Here is a 22,632-nt window from a genome sequence, read left to right on the forward strand (position 1 = left end):
CTTCTGTATGTACAGCACAACAGTAACTACCCCTGTAGATGAAAACTACATTCTTTGAGCTTTGTGACCTGTCCCAAAGTCCTAGCTGTTCCTACAAGTCAAATCTTCCATGACTGAAGAGTTTTTGGTAAGTATGAATATCTATACCATGGAAAGGCAAACCCTGACATTAATTCCTTTTGATTTTAAAAGGAAATTTTCTCAGTAATCTTATGAGTAGTTTTGTTATTTGATGTGTGTTGATTGCATCCTAGTTCCTTTTGATTGTGAGGTGAAAACTGAATGGTGAGACATGTAATAATATGTACAACTTCAGCTGTAGTGAAAGCTGGTCTCTGTTTTCTAGGAGAACTTTAGCAGTTATATGGGAGAGTTAAGATGACGAGTGTAGGTACAATGAAGTAGAAAATATATATAGAGAAAAGTCACCCTCTATTAAAAACTTATGTGGAAAATACTTGTAATAATTTCTGTTTATGTAATTGGGTTCATTATGTAGACAACACTAATCCAGGCAGTATATTGAGCAGTTTTCTTCCTGAGTGCCTTCCCTGAACAGGCTTCAAAGATGAGAGAAAATGTTGGTTTTTTTGGGGGTGATATTCCAGGTTAATGGTAATAAACCATAATGCAGCCTAATAATTAGAACTTCAGTTGAGATTTACAGAGTTTTGAGAAGGAGATGCAGTGAGCTGCTTGATACAAGGCGTTGTGTATTGCAGGAGACGTTTTTCTGCACTTCTCTGACTTTTCCTCAATCCTAACCTAGGATTGTTTTCCTCACAGTTTTATCTTTCATGTATGCTGTTTTGTGCTGACCAGCTCTCATTCCAGTGCTTAAAGAATGTTCCCCACCTAGTGTGATGAATGAATCAACTTCTAAGTACAAGAGGAAAAACAGATTGTATCCATCACCAGGCAGAATCTCCTGGGAAGCAGGAGTTCAGGAAGGATGCAAGAATGTGACCTGAAAGCCAGAGTAATCTTAAACACACTTTTTTAACCTTGAGAGGATAACATTTAGGGTTACTTAGTGGATGGTTATCTATCTGTGGCCAGAGGCCACTGAATTTCTGAGCAGACCACAGTGCCTATGAAACTTCCTGTTGGGGGAGGTTGGTACTAAAGACAGTACCTTCAGGGCTTCAGCTTCCATTGAGAAAGCTTTCCACAGGGCGCACCAAGTGCAGGTTTGTACAGCATACAGCCTAAAGCAGATAATTATAAACAAGTGTATTTTTGTGTATAATCTTCAGAGGCTTTATCATCGTCAGGATGATATTTAAAGGAATTAAATAGTCTCCTTATAGATGGAGAAGCCCTGAAATGCATCACTGAAAACCTAACCAAAGCATAATTTTATCTCCCTTCTGCCACCAGAGATGTTTCTGTGAAATGGCAAAATGTTTACAGAACCAAACTAGTTAAACCAATGTTATTGCCTCTTCTGACATTTTCAAAGCCTTGATAAGAATCTCTTCTTCATCGTGTTTGCTCGTTCCTTTTTGGAAGTCGTGTCACACTGCTGTAACAGAGAAAACCAGTTTTAGGGAGAGACAGTTGTGTAATTTACTCTGGTTTGTATTGAAACCTCTCCCTTAATCACATGGAAAAAAGATGAATTGCAAAGTTTGGGATTCACACATTATCCTTCATTAGAAAAGAGATTTAAAAATTGAATGCACCCCCCATAGGCCTGTTGTTGTTGAACCACTACATCGCAAATCCTTTGAAAGGGTAGGTCAAAGTCAAGATAATAATTTCTTTGTTTCAAATGCCATACAGCTCTAAGCATAGTTCAAGTCCTGGTGTAAAATGCTGTCAATTAGAGAAAGTACTTGGTTATACTGCCAACAAACACTTGTCTTTTGGTAAACACAGCACAGGTAAACTTAAGAATTATGATGGCTTTCTGAAAAAATTAGAAACGAATCCAGGCTTTATTTTGACCTGAATTTTAAGACTTTTGCTCTCCTGAATTTTTAGCCCTTTTTTTTTTTTTCCAATTTTCAGTTCTTGGTCCTTTTTTTTCTTTACATTCAGTGAGATAAATGAAGTATATACTGACTGATACTGACATGAAATACAGCGCAGATCAGTTTAAGACCTTCAGTTAAGAGGTACTAAATGACAAGACATAAAAATGAAGTAGACCAGGCACTGAATACAGCAAGCAAACTTAAAATTTGTTTTTCATTTTCCAATGATGACAGATTTTTTAAAAAATAATTTTAATAAATGGATTTAAAATGTTAACTTTTTACATATTTTATAATTCACATATATTTATTACTTACTATTTCATTAAACTTAGACTATAACCTATATAAAGTAAAATAAGTTACATAGGAAAAATAAGATTCAGATAGCTTATTCCTTAACAGTGTGGTGTGAAAGCAAAGCATGGGAAAGTTGTTATCTGTACTTGCGCTCAGCAGCTGCTGGGGGCTGTATGGAAACTGAATCAGTCCCCAGCTGTTTCCTCTCCAGGTATTCAGCTTCACGGCAGCTTAAACTGACCAAAGTCTGGGCTATTCCTGTCCCATGTCCTGCCCCCTCGGATCTGTGCCACCTCCACCATACTCACTGAGCTGGTTCAGGGAAGTGGTCTATCTGAAAACAGTTCATTCTGCTGATGCAGGTGAGTCTAACAAGTAATTCCTGTCTGATGCTGAAAAGGAGTTGCCTTTCTTTAGGCACTGTAAGAGTAACAGACCCCTGAGTCCATTCAGACATTGCATGGAAGACCCAGCAAAAGGTATTCCACTAAATCTGGAAAATGGAATAAAGTTCTGCACTTCCTAGAGCCACATTCTGGCATCTCAACTGACTTTGGGCAGAGTCATGACTAGTCCCACTTAGTTGGGACTGTTCAGGAATTTCAAGAGGCTGATCTTCCATATAAGAAAAGATATGAATTGCTCACATAATGCTGTTCACTGGTGTTACTCATAAAGCAGTAATGGTCTGGTTTGGCAACCGCTAAGCCATTGTATCTCTGTCATCTTTACTGATAGATTTACTATTAATGTGACAATTAAGTGGCACATTAAATGTTATAACCATTATGTCATCTTTTTAAAATACAGTCTAGCTTATTAAGTGTAATTTGACTTCAGCTATACTTATTATGCCAGTATAAATGGCTCTGCTTCAGGTGAAACTGAACTTTTAGTGAGGTCAAGATGTATAAAGTTTAGCTAGCTGTCAATTTTTATGAATCTGCTCTGAAATACGCCTGTGGAAAGGCAGGTTTCTCCCTTGAACAGAGAACGGAACTTACAGCTTTTGAAAAACTGTAACCAGAATATAGCAATACTGTCCTTAATATGGCAAACTTAAGAAACTGAAAAGTCAAATGTGGTAGGTTTGCAAAGGTGTGAACAAAGTTATGTTGCTGTTAAGGCACTAAATGAATGTAATAGAACACTTCTCCTTGGAAATAAGAACACTTTTCCTAAGAAATAATAACAAAACCAATAATAATAACAACAGTGATAAAGGAACATTCGTATCATGTCTCTCATTGAGGAGTGGCATGCAGCTTTTGTGGAGGACATTGGATAGTTGTTATCTGAAATGCTACTTCATTTCTAAGTAGAAGATAGCAGGTACGACTCTAACCCATCAAGTCCTGTGTAGTTTGACATTACAACTGTCTGACGTTAACTCTGCCTAAAGAGGCATCACAGTAAACCTTAAGTGTGTGTAAGTGCACCAAGAGCTTATGCCTCACAACACAAGTAGACGGTAGATAAATAGTAACGGTCTGGAAATCTCCATTTGGGCTGGGAACAGCTCTGTATTGGTAACAAAATGGCTTGGGAATGACCAGACTGAAAGGTTAGAGAATGGGTTATTCAAAGCTTCCGAAACAGGCTGAATTTGTATGTTCTGTTGTGATTAAAAAAATAAAGCCACGCCTCTGCTCCTAAAAGGAAAATCAAATGAAATGACCCAGAAAGAGATTATTTGATGAAAAGATTTTCTAAAATGAATGCCATCACTAAAATTTAAAAAAAGCTTTACCTGTTGTTCCTCATTTCTCCAAGAAACCAAGTATGCTTCTTGTGAAATGACATTTTTCTTGAATCAGTCCAATTTGAAGTCAGGCTGCCTTTACATTATCATCATCTCTAAACCATAATGTGATATACAGATGGTCATAAATTGCCTCTTGCAACATGAGAAATAAAATGGTAATGGATTCCCATTGGATTATAAATGGCAGTGGTAAGAAAACCGTCATAATTTTGTGGCTTTACCACATATGAATTATAGGCATGATCTCTCACTGGCAGGATGCATATAAATATCTGTCATCATTGTACATTTATTTATGTATTCTCCATTATGCATGTAATGTGTCTAAAGCTAAAATATACGGCCATGTAGATGACAGCAGAGTCAGACGAAAAATAGTTCTGATGTTTGTGCCACAGTGATTCGTGCCAGAAGGAGAAGCCTTTCAATAGCATCTTGTTGGCCTCCTTGGAGGGTTACCATTACGTGAGAGGGACTGTGGGCATGGTTGGAAAGGCTGCCTTGCTCCTCACAGGTAGAAATGTAGGTGTAAAGATTAATGAGCAGGCAGCAGCCATAGATTTACTGGCCCTGCCAGTTCAGTTCTTGGCTTACTGATGTTTAAAGAGCACACTGAAATCTCCCATCACTTTGGCTTTTCTATTCAGCTTTTCATGAGTCTTATGTAGAAACAAGTCATTATTGTTCAGTCTGAAAAGCGATAGATTGTAAAAATGGAAAAATCTACATAGTTGAGCCAAGTCCACAACTGCTATTAAAAGCCTGGTTTCTAGTTCATCTCATGGCTGCATGCTGATGCCCAGTGAGCAAATACGAGTTTGTTAGGGTCACCCTGTCCTTGTGGTCAGCTCGAGACTGACGTAATGTTTCAGTGAAACTGAAGACCAGATACTTGGTGATTATAAACTTGCCACTGTTTTAAATAATGTCATCCAGTGTAATTCAAACAAGGCAGCCTCCCTGGAACTGACAAAGACCACCAGAATGTTCCGAGGATGGAGTTTCTAAGCCCAGTAATTTTGACACAGCCCTCTGCTTCTCTTATAACCTTATCTAGGGAAAATATGCTTCCCACTCCTGTGCTTCCTCCAGGTGGTACAACCAGACATTTCTGCCATGTATGTTATAATTGCTGATTAAAATACGGGATACTTCTCTTTCCTTTCCCCCTCTTTTGTGTGGATACCTGTCATTATTATCAGCTCTGTATATTTTAGCTATTTTACCTCAAGAGGATACAACACTGAACCAATAGCTATTAAAAATAAATCTGTAAAAGTGCCCCATCTAACAAAGGGAGGCAGGAGATGGTGCTCTTCCATCTATGCCAGTGGTGATGGGCTTTCCTGGGGTCTTCCTAGCTGTGCTTTCAGACCTGGTTTCCCTATGCTGGTTTATGAGTTCTGACAGTTTGTTCTGCCCCAGATGAATAAACCTTTTCCACGTGCTGCCAGGATGAGTTCCTGCATCCAACCCCGGAGCTCTCCACAGGATTATGGTGTTTTCAGTTTATTTCCTGCTCTTGACGGCTGAGCTTCCCCTTGCAATTTTGTGATGGCTTCAGTTTTCAGTAATATTGAGGCATCAGGGTGAGATGACCGTGCAGACTGTATTGTATTTAAAGGTTACATACAGTACGAAAATAGTGAATTAATCTGGTTGTCAGTATAGGAAACTTTTCTTGTGCTCACATAGAACAAAATGGTGTTCAGTGGATGCTGGTGCTTTGAAAAATAAAAAACCTGGGACCAGAAAGCATGGTATCCAGTGGGGCCTCCTGTTTTGTTCCAAGTTCTTTGTTAAATAACTCTTCACTGTCTGAGAATTTATTTTAATGCGGCTACCTGTGGAGTCACTTAAAAGCACTTTCTTCTGCAAATCTCCTCGGAAGGATTCTGCAAATGCCACAATTATTTCAAAGAATGAAAATAATATTTAATATGTTCTCCTACATTAACCTTCTTCCCTCTTGCCCTGGGTTCAGCAGTAGCAGTTCTTTTCCTCCTTCTTAGTAGCTGGTGCAGTGCTGTGTTTTTTTACTTTCATATTATTGATAGCAGCAGCAGTGGTTTCTGTTATACCTTAGTTACTGGACTGTTCTTATCTCAACCTGTGGGAGTTACATTCCTTTGACTCTTCTCCCCATCCCTCCGGGAGTGGGAGGAGGAAGGCAGGGGAGTGAACGAGCGGCTGCGTGGTTCTGAGTTACTGGCTGCGGTTGAACCACGACACCTGTAGTAAATAAGATGGTACAAAGTATAATTTCATGTTCTGGACATTGCATTCATTAGGGACTGTAGGGACAGGACAAGGGGAAACGGGTTAAAACTTAAACAGGGGAAGTTTAGATTGGATATAAGGAGGAAATTCTTTCCTGTTAGGGTGGTGAGGCACTGGAATGGGTTGCCCAGGGAGGTTGTGAATGCTCCATCCCTGGCAGTGTTCAAGACCAGGTTGGACAAGGCCTTGGGTGATATGGTTTAGGGTGAGGTGTCCCTGCCCATGGCAGGGGGGTTGGAACTAGATGGTCTTAAGGTCCTTTCCAACCCTAATTATTCTTTGATTCTATGAATATTTCTACAAGTTATACCATATACACATATTACAGCAGGCTGCCACTTTAGTAATCTGGGTAATTTATTTCCTTACTTCTGTGTATATTTCCAGCAATTGTTTGGATCATATAAGCCGTATGTCCTTTGCAGTTAAGACAGGCAAACATTTATTGCTGTGATTCACAATGAAATTATTCTCAGGATTTGATGGGAGGGATAATATTTTGCCACAATTAGGCTGTCACTCTGATTTTCTTTCTTTCTTTTTTCCTTTTAAAGAAATGCTGCTGTTAGTTTGATTCTTTGATGAAATATGTTTTCTTAGATAAGAGATCAAGTATAATCTTGGTTTTAGAGAATGATATATAAAGGGTGTTTGAGCCTATAGGTCCCTAAGTCTGGAAAGATACTTTTTACAAGGACCTGTAGTGACAAGAGAAGGGTGAATGGCCTTAAACTCAAAGGATAGATTTAGATTAGATGTTAGAAGTTCTTCCCTGTGAGGGTGCTGAGGCACTGGCACAGGGTGCCCAGGGAAGCTGTGGCTGCCCCATCCCTGGCAGTGTTCAAGGCCGGGTTGGATGGGGCTTGGAGCAACCTGTTCTAGTGGAAGGTGTCCCTGCCTGTGGCATGGGGCTGGAACTGCATGAGCTTTAAGGTCTCTTCCAACCCAAACCACTCTGGGATTCTGTGAAGTCTTTCTTAAAAACAGCTCTATCCCAACAACTTCTCCATTCGAATGTTCAACTGATAGAAATTCTGCTGTTTCCCAGACTATGACATTTCTCTTCTTCACTACAGGTGGGAGGGATGCCTGAGTACGTGTGAACAAGATCAGCCTTTTGTTTCTTTATGATGGCGAATGTGTGCTTGTCACGTAGCACAGATGTGTGAGCCTGAAGGCCAAACATACAGGGACTATAGAGCAGTGTGGTTCCTTAGAGTGACACATTCAATCATAAGCCTCAACTCATTTAGCAATTTTAATTCATGTCATTACATAGACCTTAAATAGCATAGAAATGCTTTAATGGTTCATCTTTTTTAATCTGGAATGATTGTTGTTTAAACTGCACCTAAGACAGGGCTTGGAAAACTGCTCACTCTGACTGGGGATTTGCGGGCAGAAAAGCCAGAGTGCGTAGCCAGGTTCTGCACCTGCTGAGTGTTCACCAGCGGGACATCTTTGTCTGCTCCCTATTTACTGGAACTGCACAGGCTGACTGCATGCAGGGATCTGGGTCATGCAAGATTGAGGGGTGAGCAGTTGAGTGCAGAGAGATTAAGCAATTGTATGTGCAGTTTTGAGCATAAAAGCTAGAAGCCGTGGGTCAAAGTAACTGGAAATAGGATCATTAGTAACTCATACAGTTAATAAACTATATAGATATGCAGTCATCCAGCCATCTGCCTGACTGCATGCGCAAAGTCTTCCCCAAGGTATATGATAAAATACTCTCAAAATCTGTGTCATTAAGGATCCTGCAATATTTGTAAAGCCATTTCATTTTATATTCGATGCTTTCCTAAATAAGGCTAATTAACCCTGTGGCTAATATAATGAGAAATCATTCTGTGATAGTCAAACTGATTCAAACCTACTGTTTCTTGAACTGAGTAGAAACATGTTCCCATGCAGGCCACTATCAGTGTGTTCCAGCCTAGCTGCTTGTGGTCTGAAACATTGCTTCAAAGATGTGGAATTGCTTCCTCCAGAAGTCCTGGTGAGGTTTTAAAGTAGGTTGAGGCAGGCAGAACTTGGAGCTCAAGTTCCCCCTCTTAGCAGTCATTTATGTAAATCACTTCCTCAACCTGGGAAAACACTGGTAATGTTCAATAAGGGTCAGTTAAACTGTAATGAGTGAATGTAGGCAAGTGTATGTGCATGTTAATTTTGTGTGAGCACAGTTGCTGGTATTTTATATCATGAATTTAAATGCATGCAAATCCATCTAATACATTGATAGTTTCTGGAGTCTGAATTTGAGAAATAAGTCTCAGGGAAATAAAATGGTATTCAGAGACAGTTTTCCTCTACTGTAGCTATAACTCTCTTTTTAAACAGTCATTGTCAAATAATTACCCACCAAATAATCAAGCATCCTAAAAGTAAACTAAACATCCATATAAAAGCCTTTCTGAAACCTGTGCTAGATGCTATGAAGTTAAAAGTTGAGAAAGAAAGCTGTCAATGCAATAAGCTTGATTGCACCATTATGTGGTCTCAGCTGATTCAAATGCTGAGGACTTCTTGTCTACCTTGCATTTTTGAGTTGAAAGATTCACTTCCTTTTCCCTGCAACTTACAAGAAAGTTCATAATTTCTATTCCTAACATTAAATCTTTGCTGTTTCCTTTTTTGCATCCCCCAGAAATAGGGCATAGCTTTTAGCTGATCAGAATACTTAGAGAAAATTAGACGTAATTTTTATGAGCAATTGGACTTATGCTTATGATGTTTATGAGTCTTGAAGAGGTTTTGGATAAATTGTCTAGAATTTCATAGCCAGCTGCTAAAAGGATCTGAGAAAGAAGGTAGCATTTCTGAGTGGTGATTAGATTACTAATTCAAGCTACTGTTTCAGCACCTTTCGTAGTGGCCTTACAATGTATGAGGGTGCATGTATTGCAAGTAAGTATTAAAAATATTCTTCTCTTTGGACATGGGCCATGGAGGCCTGTTGTAGTTCAGCAGTTTGCATTTCTTAAAAGATCTTAATCTGGGGTAGCTGAATTTAGTCTCTTGAGTTTGTCTTGGTCTCTAAGAATGTCAGAATGATATTCTGCATGCAGATAATATATCTGGAATTGATCTAGTTTTCCCACTATAAGGAGTATCTTCAGGTTGTACTGCCTAATAACCTTGAACAAAAATACAGCAGTTTAATGTAATCCTACTTAGCATTCTTATTAGGCCCTCATAGTCTCCAGGCAGTGTTGAAAATGCAGTTTACCACCAACATCCTCTGTGTGCCTCTGAAAAATATTCACATCTCCATTTTGAAAGAAAGAATCATTGACAATTTTCCTCGAATTTGCCTCAGGCCTCTTTCCAATTAGAAAAGCGAGATGGGATAAGGACTTAATCTGTGTGCTAAATCAAAAGTAGTTTGCACCTAGATGTTGTGCAACAGGAGAAACTAAGCATCTGTCAGTAACACAGAATAATGGCGCCACTGAAAATCATCAGAGCAGGAGGAATGGCCTTGTTTTCCTAAGTTACTCACTGGGAAAGACTTAAGCTGTGATTGATGAGATGCCTTAGAAATGCTAACAGTATCAGTCAACTGGCATTTTGCTACTGCTGTAAGCAGTTGCTAAGACAGCTGAGGACAATACTCCAGGGAGGCTGGTTACTGGTGGAAGCATGCTTTTTTCCTCCATAATTCAACCACGGGTTTGGTGGTTTCATTTTAGTAGCTTGAAAATACATGCTTTGCCCTTCACCCAGTCAATGCTTACGTTAGTAAAAGTGGCATAAGACAGCAGGAGTGAAAAAAACAGACCAGACAGATGGCACTCCTTGGAAAAAGCAAACCTTAAGCTGCCCTCTTAGTTTCATTTAACAGAGAATTCCTTAAAGAACAGTCCAGAATGTGACAGAATGAAGAAAAGTAACAGCCGAGACCTGATCTGCTCATCTGCAGAGGGAATTTAATTACACTTTTGTTTTGCTTATGTAATTTCCTTCTTCCTCCCTTCCTGTCAAGCTCTGTTCTCATCAAGGGGTATCTGACAAGGAAAAGATGTGAATATGATGCAGCTGAAAGCTTTTGAGCTCTTGGGATTTAGGTAGCAAATGCAGACTGATCCAAAGCCCCCATCTCCTTACTGCTGGATTTCTCTCCACCACTTTGAGAGAGGGAAGATAAGTGGGAAGGCATTCCAGGGCACAGAACCATGCAGAGACAGCTGAGTGGGCCTGACTCTGGTTTCACTGAAGAAAGGTGCTTGGACTTCCCCATGTGCTCAAAGAGCAAAGCAGTCAGGCTAGTGCAGCAAGGCTGGCGGCAGGTGAGCTTCACCTACATTTACAGGTTCTGTGTAGGAAAGACCCCAAAATCTTCCCTATTCTGCCATTCCTGGCTGAAGAGTGGGCACATATCCGGCAGCACTGACATCTGTTTGGGCCTCAGCTGCTGAGATCCTGCTCACACCCTGAGGAGAAAGAGACCACCAAAATCTGCTCTAGTCTTGGATGGCAGGGTTACCAGAGGGCTGCACAGCTAAATTAATTGCATAATGTAATAACTATCCCAAAATGTGATGCTAAGGCTAGGGAGAGGATGTGCTCTTTGGACACCTTCTACTGCTCACTTGCCCAAAGCTCATTTGCTCTTTCTTCCCTTTCCAAACAAACCCTGTCTCTGTTGTTCGTATCCAAACATAACCTATGCTCCTCAGCTCCCTAAAGCTAAAATCACTACTTGGGTACTCCTGCTTTCCTGTTGCAGGTAGTTGGCTCACTTGCAAAGACTGATACAGTCTCCAACTCTGTTAAGTCTTCAACTCCTCACATTGTCCCCACTGCTTTCCCAGCTTTTCAACCAATCTGTCTTTACTGTCTTTCTGGCATTCCACTGACACTGTTCTTTGTTAAGTGAATGCTTGTTTCCTTGGTATATGGCTCGTTCATCAATTCGTCTGTTTGGTTTTGTACTGCTTGTAGCCAAACTTCTTGTTTGGCATTACATTCCTTTTCTTATTGATTTCTTTTCCTCCCTAGCCATCTATCTCCAGCTCCTTATCTATCCTGCTGTCCCTCATTATCTGGCACTGATTTTTTCTAATTTTAAAATGTCCCACTTTTGGCCCCTAGAACCAGCTATAGTAAGCAGGCAAAAAAAGCACAGACATCCTTGAAATGTCTTGACTCTGGAATATTCTAGGGAAACATATTCAATGGGCATGAACTCTGCTTATGAAGTTATCTCAAGATCAGGCAGGTTATCATGAAAACTAAAGCTGTTTATATTTTGTCTCCTTGCTGCACATACTCCTGCTTTTAAAGAAAAAAAAAAGCTTGTAAAAATCTGTAGTTAACCTGGGCACAATTGGCTTGTTCTTCTTTCAGGGTTCTTCTAAGAAATGGCAGAAGTGCTGTGATTGAAATGCTCACACAAAATGTCTCTCCCCTTAGAAATGCCCTAACTGGTTAAGATTAGACAAAGTTCCAACTGGAGATGGTGTTCTGCAGTTGTTTGAAACTGCAGCGACAGCCTCTGTGACAGCCTCTGCTCCAGCTGTAAAATAAAGATTCCAATTACAGAAGGTGGTGCTGCATCTGTGCCCCCCTGACGGGCTTCCCACAGGGTTATGATTTGCATGTGCTTCCTTCCCTTCTGTGGCTTAGTGGAGCTGCTTCGCTCTGCTCATGCTTTAGGTCTGCCAGCTAGACAAGAGTCAGGCACTATTGTTCTTCTTCAGTGTATTTTAATTCAGTAGCACCAAGAATCATAAAGGAAATCTGTTTGTAGATTTGTTATTAATAGTATCTTTAGGAGAACAACACCTGGCCAGGCTGGTATGTGCTGCCAGTTGGCACTATGGAGATACCTTAAAGTTAGGACAAAACCTCTCTCTCATGCCTGCTGTATCACACACATTTTCACTGTGCAATGTACATAACAACAACATCCAGCAGGAAGAGGCTCTCTGCAGCATTTGAAGGGCAAACAAAGGGGAAGGAGCTTTGATTAGTGAGCCTTGATTGTATTGCACAGGGATCAAAGGAGATAAAACACAGTCTATTGCACCGTTTGTAAAATAAAGATTCCAATTACAGAAGGTGGTGCTGCATCTGTGCCCCCCTGACAGCTGTGAGGAGAATGAGAACAGCAGCTCTTATTGCATTAAGTTATTAATAATTAATTCTTCCTTGGAAATGTGCAAGCTTAGGCCCTGCACGTAGTTGTATGGAAGTCTGCTTTGGGTTAAGGCTGCAATTGTCAAAACTGCCACCTTCTCCCTTCTTTTGATTTTCAAAGTACATGGGTATTCAGGAGCCCAAGGGTCTGTCTACAATGGTGGGTGCAGAGAGCTAAACCAAGTTCAGTGATAGAGCGTAACTTTATCTACACCTGGGGAAGAGGTACGAAATTGTCCTTATCCAGCGTGGGCATTTTGCTCGTGAGCTGAGTGATCTGACGTGACAACTAAGGCCAATCGTGTGTGGCTGGAGCTTACTCATAACCCCCAGGCACAGGCATTCCATAGCACGGCTGTTCCCTTGTCCCATTCCCTGTAGGATTTGCTCAACAGAGGGAAACTGAGGCAGAGTTGTTGCTGCTCAGGGAAACAGGCAGCACCTAAAAGAAGAAGCTCTTCAGCTCAGGTGGAGGCTAACTTGAGCCATCTGAGATGCAATGCTCTCTGGTCTCTGTGGGATGTGTGGGTTCAGTGTCCCAGCCTGCCCCAGAGTGTGAACTGCCCCTTCTGAGGCATAAGGAGCACCAGCTAAGCCCTGCTGCTGCAGTAGGTGCAAGCAGGGACCCTAACTGCAGCCTGCTGCTGAAACGTCCTCCTTGCTGATGCAGGTCTGCCTGCTGACAAGCCCTCCCACTGCTAATTTCTGCAAAAAAGCACCATGCTCTAACAATGTTTTACATGCAGTGCTGAAAGTGTAACACAGATTTGGATGGCTGCTATGTGCTGTAGGCAGAACAGCTTTTTAATGGTGCTAGGCCAGCCCAGCAGAACTTGCCCGTCTTTGGGAAATGCATTTATTAGTTGGCTGTGATATGTTGGCAAATGAAGCTACACCAAATGTGCTTCCAGCCTCCTGCTGTGAGGATGCTTCACATTCTGATGCGTACCTTAGAAGTGTTTGCACATTATATGGTATTTGCAGTATATTTGTCCTAGCTTTGATCATGATCTTGCTGGCTGTATGCGAGCAGCATGCCCTTCCCTCTATCAGCAGCAATCCTTTTTATGGTATTTTATAACTACTTGGGTATAAATTGTCTTACAGTTCTCTAATTAGTATTCCTTTCTTGCACTACTAAGGCAAATTCTGGGTCTGTTGTACCAGCTGATAGTGTGGCTCAACCTGTACTACTTAATACTTGTACATGAGCTATGTGTAGTGCATAATATAAGCTGCTTGTTAAATTGGGCATTTTATATATGGTTATAGGTAGTATAGTAATACCATAAAAGGGCTATCTGGAAGGCATATTTCTGTTGCCTCAGATTTCAATTGTACAAACTGGATTTGCTTATTCCCCATGAGACAGAATTAAACTTGATAGATTTTAAACACAAGGAAAACCTGAATTTTAGGACAGGCGTGTTGCCCCAGCAGGAAATAGTCCCTTGGCATGTGAGAGGTTTGGTCTGCTGGCTGATGCCATGAAGAAGGTATGATTCTGCCTGCAGCTCTGTCATAAGCCTGGCTGTTTTGCGTTTTCAGGCACATTGTAAGCCTGGGCTGGCTGCATGGGAGCAGGGTTGGCTCCTGTGCCTGCTGGCGGGAAGAGAGTAGCCGTATGCTGTGTTTGCCAGAGAGTTACAATGAATGTACCAAATATCTTTCCTCAAGCTGTGCTAGGAGACCATGTGTGTTTAGACACATGCTGGATAACAGTATGCCATCCTATGTATGCTTCCAAGTTCTGTAAAATATCCCATCAGCTTTCATTTCTTTTCCTGGAGAAGTTACCAGATGCTTCATTATTGTTTTGCAAACCAAGCTGCATATTACCCATATGTTTTCCCCCTTGTTTTTCAGGAGGCAAACTAAATGTTGGTGCCCATTTCAGATATTCATCAAGTAGTAGGTAGGTTGGAACTGAAGAGCAAGAGCTTCTCTCAGCACAGAGCAGACACAAAATCCTTTCAACAGGCATTGGGATGATTTGACAGTGGTGATGGGGCTGCAGGGGCCTGGCTGCCACCAGCAGCTGGAGTGGAAGCTCCTGGGTGGCACAGACTTGATGGGGAAGGATGAATAATCTTCACACACTTGCAAGAAAGGGAATATTTCAGCATGACAGCCAAACCTGCTGGTGAGAGGTGATAGGAGATTTTTGATCCTTTAATCTCCTATCTGAAGAAAAGGAGAGATGTTTCTTCCTCCAAGTCTAGAAGGGGTTATCAGCAGACACTGAGGTGGTGCAGGGACAAGAAAGGGATTGGCGAAAACTGCATGTCTCACTGAGAGCCAGTCAAAAGAAGGTGGAGGGGCTGTGGGCATAAAGGGTGGCTGAGGTGAATGAGGCTTAATGATAGGCCTTTCTTTTTTATTCAGCCACTTGACAGATTCTCCATTAAAAGCCTAAAGCTGTAGCTATATACACAAAAATGTGAATTCTGGACAAATGCTCCCTTGTTATCGTCAATACTGTGCAGCTATTCGGGTGAGTTTTGGTCTACCAATAAAATAAAGACACAACTGAAAGCGAAATATTTAGAAATTAAGTGCTTATCACAGAGTAAATATTAGTCAGAACCAGGTGACAGACTCTTGTGAATAGTGCCTTAATTCCCAAGTGGTCCTTTTGCTAATGCATCCACACTGATGCTTAGTGATTTGGAAGAATTTAGATGGAAACTGGCAGATTTTTGTGTTTTGCTTTGTTGAATTTTCAAGAAAAAAGAACACTGTTTTGAATTTTCTGATAAATATTTTGCCATGTAAAACTCATCCAAATAATGCATAATTCAGTGCATTTCCCCCCTCTTCAAATTTCTCAGTAATTTCTACAGTCTTTTTGTCTTGATTTTCTAAATGGCTTTTTGTTAAACTGCTTTGGGGAAAGGGATATTTGACATTTTTCATGAATCTTTTTGTACCTCTTTATCTAATGCAATGCTATAATAAAAAGTTTGCCTAGCAACCAATGGATGCCTGAACTATCATGGAAAACTTAATATCATCTCTTATTGGCACAACCTCAACAATTCAGCTGTCAAAAGGTTGACACTTCAGTGGGTGACAAGTTCAAGAGATTATTAATAGTGTAATTTCTGATGTGTTTCATGTCAGGGTAGAAATACTAATTGTTCAAGAGCTGAATTTAGACTGCTCTTAGATCAGCTGAAAGGACCAGAAGGAAACCTGGTCTAGTGGAAGATGTCCCTGTCCATGGCAGAGGGGTTGGACCTAGGTGATCTTTAAGATCCTTTCCAACCCAAACCATCCTATGACTCTGTGAGAAAATTGGAGACCGTAGATTGACCATAGGTACCTAATATACCTGCTTTACTGTTAAGTGAGAGAAGGGCTCACGCAGTGTGGGATTTCTTTGGAGGAGAAAAAACAGTTTTGTGAGAAAGCCAGAGGTTTCTCTGATGCCCCACAGGGATTTATAGTTGTGACTTGGTCTTAGTTGTAAGGGGAAACATCTGTGATCTGGTGGCTTCTATGCCTTTCAAAAGCTACAATCAGTTCTGCTTGTAGCACAATTCAGAAAGCAATGACCTTTCTGCAGAACACTTGAGTAACTTCCTGAATGGTGCACCATGACTTTGGCTCCAGCAGCGTGTGCTGGGGTACTGTAAGTACCATAGGTTATTATTCTTTTAATTTTGACTGTATCCTGATTACTACATGCTACTCTGTAAATGGAAGCACAATCATCTTTAGAAGTTACACATACTTTGTACAGGCAGTCTTCAGGGTACCCCTGCTGAAAGGTAAGCTGCAATGCCTGACATTGTCATTGTGCAGTGACTGCTTGTTCCCATTGGCAGCAATTGCTGTAGTTTGCAGTATGCATCTGTGACCTCCCTTCAATATCTGGCATAATAATGCTCCTGTTCCAGTTTGGCCCCATGACACAAATGAGATAGGAATATGAAAATGAGGAACCATGCTCTGACACTGAATTATTGTGAAAGCTGCAAGCAGGAGCTGTGATCAGAATACAGCCAAGAGGATTTGTCCCCTTCTCTCAGAGTCAGCCTCGCACTGCCTGCTCTATGGGGGGTAATAAAGCGCATATTAAAGCTGATGAAAATTCTGACTGCTGAGTGCTCAAACTGGAGGGCTCTGCTCTGCCTTTCCCGCCTTGGGGGTTTCTGCAATTTAGGGCTATAATATACGGTCGGAATGTTTCATCGTGGTGATGCTGCCTCAGCCAGTGGCTGCCCTGTACTGTTACCAAGGCTGGTTACTTGTGCTTTGGCAGGCACAGCACCTGTGAGCAGCTGTGAGTTAACCATGGCCAGCCAGGGCCGAAAAAACCTGGGGATGTGTCATGGTTTAAACCCAGCCAGACAGCTCGTTCACTCACTCCCCCCTTTCTTTCCCTCCCCCTACTCCTGGAGGGATGGAGAGGAAAATCGAAATGAATGCAACTCCCACGGGTTGAGATAAGAACAGTTTAGTAACTAAGGTATAACACAAATCACTATTGCTACCACCAATAATAATAATGATAAAGGAAATAACAAGGGAAGAGAATACAACACCTCACAACAGCCAACTGATAACTCGCCCCCCCAGCCCGACCAAGCTCTGACCAATGCCTCCTCCAACCCTGCAGTCTCCCAGCCCTTCCGGCTAACTCCCAGTTACATCCTGGGCATGACGTGCTGTGGTATGGAATACCTCTTTGGTCAGTTTGGGTCAGGTGTCCTGTCTCTGCTTCCTCCCGGCTTCCCCTCCTCCCTGGCAGAGCATAAGGCTCACAAAGTCCTTGGCCAAACCAAAACATCATTGTTATCAGCTCTGTTCCCAAGCCGAAAGCCAAAACACAGCACCGCACCGGCTACCAAGAAGGAGAAAAATGACTGCTACTGCTGAACCCAGGACAGGATGTTTGCCTGCAAATGTGTTTGTATGTGAGGTACGGGTGCTCAGAACTGGTTGGCCTCAGCAGACCTATGTCAGTCATCCCCTGATTTTGCATCTGTTCTTCTTCTATTGAGTAATGTTAATCATTCATGACTTTGAATATTAAGTATAAAAATAGAGGTTTGTAGTGCCCATATTGTGCAGGTCTGCAAGGGAAATTGTATTTATGCCAGGACAGCGCACATGTGGTTAAACTCTGCCCTGAATTGCATATAAAATAAGCTATTTAATTACAAGCGACTAAGAGTTTACAAGCAAGTTGAATCTGATTCATGCACATCATAACTGGCATGAAAGTAATGCCTGTACTTCAACAGATGAGCATATAAATTAAAATGTTAAAAATAAAATACTTCATCCTTAATTTGTGGTGGTTCAAGGCAATAACTGTTGTAGACAAATTAATATGTTTTATTAGGAAATCAACATGTTGAAGATGTAGTCTAATCTGTTATGCAAGGGGAATCATGCCAGCATGCAATGACAGTACATAATGTATACAATTCCTATTGATTTTCTGTTGCTCAGCACCTTGAACAAATTGTAGCTTCTGAACTGTGGGGTTAGTGAAGAAGTGGAGAAGTCTTGCAAAACTGCTGAAGTCTTCACAGCTAAGAGGAGGCAGCTTGGAAAACATGTAGTTGCTAGAGCATCATTCAGATTTTAGCTGGACAGGAAAATACCACAGGGATGCTAATCATTAAATATGTTGCAAATGTTATTTATATACCTACTCATCGAGTTGGTAGCCATGTATACATACACCTTTCAGTACAAGACAGGAGATACTGGATCTTAATTATCCACAGCTTGTTAGACCTTCAAACACGCACAATAAACACAAGAAGCTTTATTTCACAAATAATTAAATGTGCAGTTGACAGTTAATGCTGTGGTCCTGGTCTTGTAGTCCATTAATGCTGTTCTGTAAATGCTGTGGCACAATACTTTAGGGTCTTCTCTTGCACGTGTATTCAAAAAATTGCCACTACTTACTGCTGTTCTGCATAGTGGAAGAGCTTTCTTAACTAAAGGTAGAGAAAACTGACTAGAACAGCTAGATTGTGGTTAAAAAAAAAGTCATAAGTTCCCTGTTAGTCAATGAAGTATTCCATATAGCAGTGAAGTATTCCATATTGCAGTAAAGTATTCCAATATTTTTTTCTGTATTTAAAGTGACTGGCCACAGGCCAAAGGTACCGAGGCTCTGGGGTGCAGTCTGTTATGAAAACAGCAAACAGGATTTTAGCTGCATGATACCAATTGGCTTCTAGCTTTTACAATTGAAAAAATAAAAAGATTCATAGCTCCAGCTATGTCTGAATTGCAATACTTCTGCTCATTTAATGCACCAGAAGCTATTTAGAAGATATGGCTTGATTTGGTCATTGGCATTCTTCAGGAGGGATAGGTGGGTGATAGAAAGCAAAGCAGTCAGTGGTCACCTCCCCCAGAGGTCTTTATTAGGTCTTTCTTTAAGTGGGAGGCCGTAATGCACTGTGATGAGGCTTACTATACTTGTGGTTTACTCTTGGATAAATACAGGTCTGTAAGCTTTGTCTGGCAGGGTCTGAAGTGTGTTCTGTAAAGTAGCTCTCAACAACTGACCCAAGTATTAAATCTTCCCATGAGATTAGAGGCCATCCTAAATATTTGTTTTGTGCATGCGTCTACATAAATATGGGTACAAAGGCAACACTGTATACCATTTGGATAATAACTGCCCCATTTCCCACCCACTTTGTGCTGTCACTGCTTGCATTTGAAAGGTAGAGTCATGTACCTTCACCATCTGAATGCCTAGGTTAGATTGTACAACAGTCTGTACTGTTTCTTATTTGACAATAGCAGTGGGTTTTGTATAATCATTCTTCCTTTTCTTTGACAATGAGTCACCTTAGAAAGTATTTTATAGCAGTGGTGATGCTTCCTCTCTTAGCCAGGTATTTCAGTACATGAAAACCCCTGTGTGAGTGCTGGGGACATGGAGTCTGTGTAGCTCAGGATGTACTGGACTGGCCATGCGAGGACTGGCACTCCAGGGGCAAAGATGTATATATTTCAGAAGGAAATATAGCAGACTCTTATCTTTTTGTGTGGCCAACTGTGGCTGAAGTGTTTTGCAGCATGCCCCGATCAAGAAGTAGTGCAAGACAGCCAACTGGTCCCTGCCCATCAGCATTCACAGTCAGCCCAGCAATCCGCATTCTTGCTGTGGAATTAGTGCAGTTTCCAAGACATGGGGGAGTCTAGATGGACTTGTGAAGAGACCGACCATTTTATTCCTTGTGATGCCATTTATTAGGGAGATAATTAAAAATTCACCATAAACGTGCTTTAATTAATACACCAAGATGTGAATGTAAAGCCCTTAGGGTGAAAGAAGAAGCTTCACCTTTAAATATAAAATGTACCTTACTTGCTTTAAAGTAGACCTTTGAGATCAGGAATTTTACTTATCTCAGCTTTTTAGAAAGTTGAAATCTCTTTGTAACAGGTAGATAATGATTTCAGTTTCTTTTTTTTTATAGATAAGGAAATAACAGCACGTATTGGAGCAGAATACTAGTATTTTCACAGCTGGGAAATTATCCGTTTTACACTTTCAGTGGATAAATTATCTGAATAATTGTAGAAGAAATTCAGGCTTCATGTATTATAAACCACCAAAGAGAGCTTTTAAGGAGAAGAATGCTTTCAAACTTTATTTTTGGGAGGCTGAAGAGAAGGGAAAATACTTTCTAGGTACCTTTATATAAACCAGGCCATATTATTCAGAAAAACACAATAGCATTATAAATTAATTCTGGAGCTTCTCTCTCTTGAGATCTCATGTAGTATCTCAGCATTTAATGTGGGCCTTCTCAGATTGTCTGATGTGTTCTCTGCGTTTGCTTGAAACACCATGGATGTTGAATCTACCTTAAGAATAACTGGAGGGAATAGCTTGTGAAAACGTAATGCTCCTGGTGCAAGCAGCAAAATTTTCTGTTGTTTTCTGTGGGTGTCTGAGATAAACCTCTGTGGAATAAACTGGGTCTGAGCTCGCCCTGGCCCTGCCAGAGAACTTGTGTTCAGCTTTTCCATTTCCAGTAACATTATTTTGGGCCATCTTCAGTGGCCATTGCCTTCGTCTGGCCCTGCTGTCTCCAGTGATCACAGACAAGCAAGTTCCTCCCAGAAATGAGTGCAATAGTAAATCTGTGTTCTTATGATACTCAACAATAGGTGATGCCCTTAAAATGTGCAAGAGACCTTTGTGCTTTATTTCTAATTAAGGTGCAAAGTAATTGGAACCTGAATGGAAAACAGCTTATTGCTTTTATTTTATGTTTTTAATATGTTCTGGTTGAAAGAGTGTGTAGGAAAATAATATAACTCAGAATGAAAGATAATGCAAGATACTTTGAAAAGCTAGTTCATCCAGCTGAGTATCTGTACATCCTGAGGCCACTGAGACATTGCACTGCTGAGATGATGCTAGCTCTGGAAGTTAAAGTTTCTTGAAGAGGTACTAACTTCCCTTCTCCATCTTCAAGGAGAGGAATAAACTAGAGCAAGTGTTAATGTTTAATGGAAGAGCTGTTGTATGGAACTTTTGAAAAACTATACATGGAGAGACTATGATACAGCTCTTTTGAAATACCATAAGATCATATAATACCGCGACCTCAAGGATCACCTGGTCCAACCTTTCTTGGCAAAAGCAGGGTCTAGGCTAGATGTCCCAGCACCCTGTCCAGCTGAATCTTGAAAGTGTCTGTCCGTGGGGAATTCACTGCTTCCCTAGAGAGATTATTCCAATAGCTGATTGTTCTCAATGTGAAAATCTTCCCAGGGGTAATTTGTACCCATCACCGCTCATCTTTGTGCAGATTTTCTGAAGCCTGTCTTTCACCAGGTAAAAGGTAAGCCTATCTGCTGCTGGGGCATCATCCTCATGAAAGCCTTCTTTAGACTAACTGATGGGTTAAAATCAACCCAAACTAAAAAACAGTTAAGCTCTGTATTCCATAGAAAGCAGAGCAAGCTAAACATGGGGATCAAATATTAGACATGTTTATTTTTTGGAAAGGGAAACAAATGCACTGAATATATATTGATTTTCTGGACTTCCACAGCAGTATTGGCCTCCTGGATAGTCAATTTGAAAGAAACTGGGAACATTATGAAGCAAAAGAGAAGACAGAAGACAAACTGAAGGTCCCATTTGGTTCCACATATGGCTTTGCCATGTACTCATGCCATCTTTTAAAAGACAAAGGGCATTAACACATATTGCAGATGTAAACCTAGATGAGTTTCAGCATTAACTATGCTTGTATATGGTGTTACAAGCACAAGCAGGTATGTGATTTTTTCTTTTTTTAGGCTTTTCTTCCATTTATATTGGCACATGTGTTCTGGCATTGATCTTTTTAGCAAGAAAGGACTTTTTTCTTTTATATTTAGAATAACCAGTACAGGACTACATAGAATTGTCTGGTTAAAACAATTACCTCCTCCTGCCCTCAGTGTTTCAACTCATTTATCTTCATTCTAGTTTAAAATTTCACCCTGGACGTGAATGATAACAAGTCTAAAAGGCTGAACTCAAGTTTAATATTTTAAGATTGATACTGGAACATTAAACCAAGGAATGCTGTAAAGCTGTTGTGTATGCAGAGTAAGCAGAGGGTGAAGTGCTATTCAACTGAAACATTGGAAATGTTCTTTTTTTCCTGCAGACTGACATAGACTTGGCCATGGGTTTTAACACAGGATTCTTGATAGCCCAGTGTGGGTTTTTTTGTGTGGGTTTTTTCCCCCTCTTTGGTTTGTTTTAATAGAACGGGGGTCCAAGGATAAAAGGATGCAACCATTCTTCTTTAAGTCTACATTGGCCAACTATGGGGGAGGGTTGTTTTGTGATCTCCATGTTAACAACCAGTGCTGTTACCTGGGGGCTTCAAGGTTTGTTTTATTTGTGTGTCTAAATGCTTAGCCTTCAGTATACACATTTTCTGCTCCCTATTATACTTTGTTCTAGCAATAAAAAATTAATACATACATCGGGAAAGTTTGGATTCTACTTCAATTCTGGTACAAATTGTTTTCTGAAGTGACAGTAGTAATACATCTGTAAATCACTGTTGGTGTTGAAATTCCTGACAGTAGAGGAGGTGCTCAATGTGGCTTTTATGGCCACCTTTGTGCTTAGGGAGAAATATATCCATAATTAAAGCTAATGTT

Source organism: Pezoporus occidentalis, unplaced genomic scaffold (assembly GCF_034315485.1).
Source record: "Pezoporus occidentalis ecotype Australia unplaced genomic scaffold, CSIRO_AGI_Poc_V1 ctg20, whole genome shotgun sequence".
In the NCBI taxonomy this organism is placed as follows: Eukaryota; Metazoa; Chordata; class Aves; order Psittaciformes; family Psittacidae; genus Pezoporus; species Pezoporus occidentalis.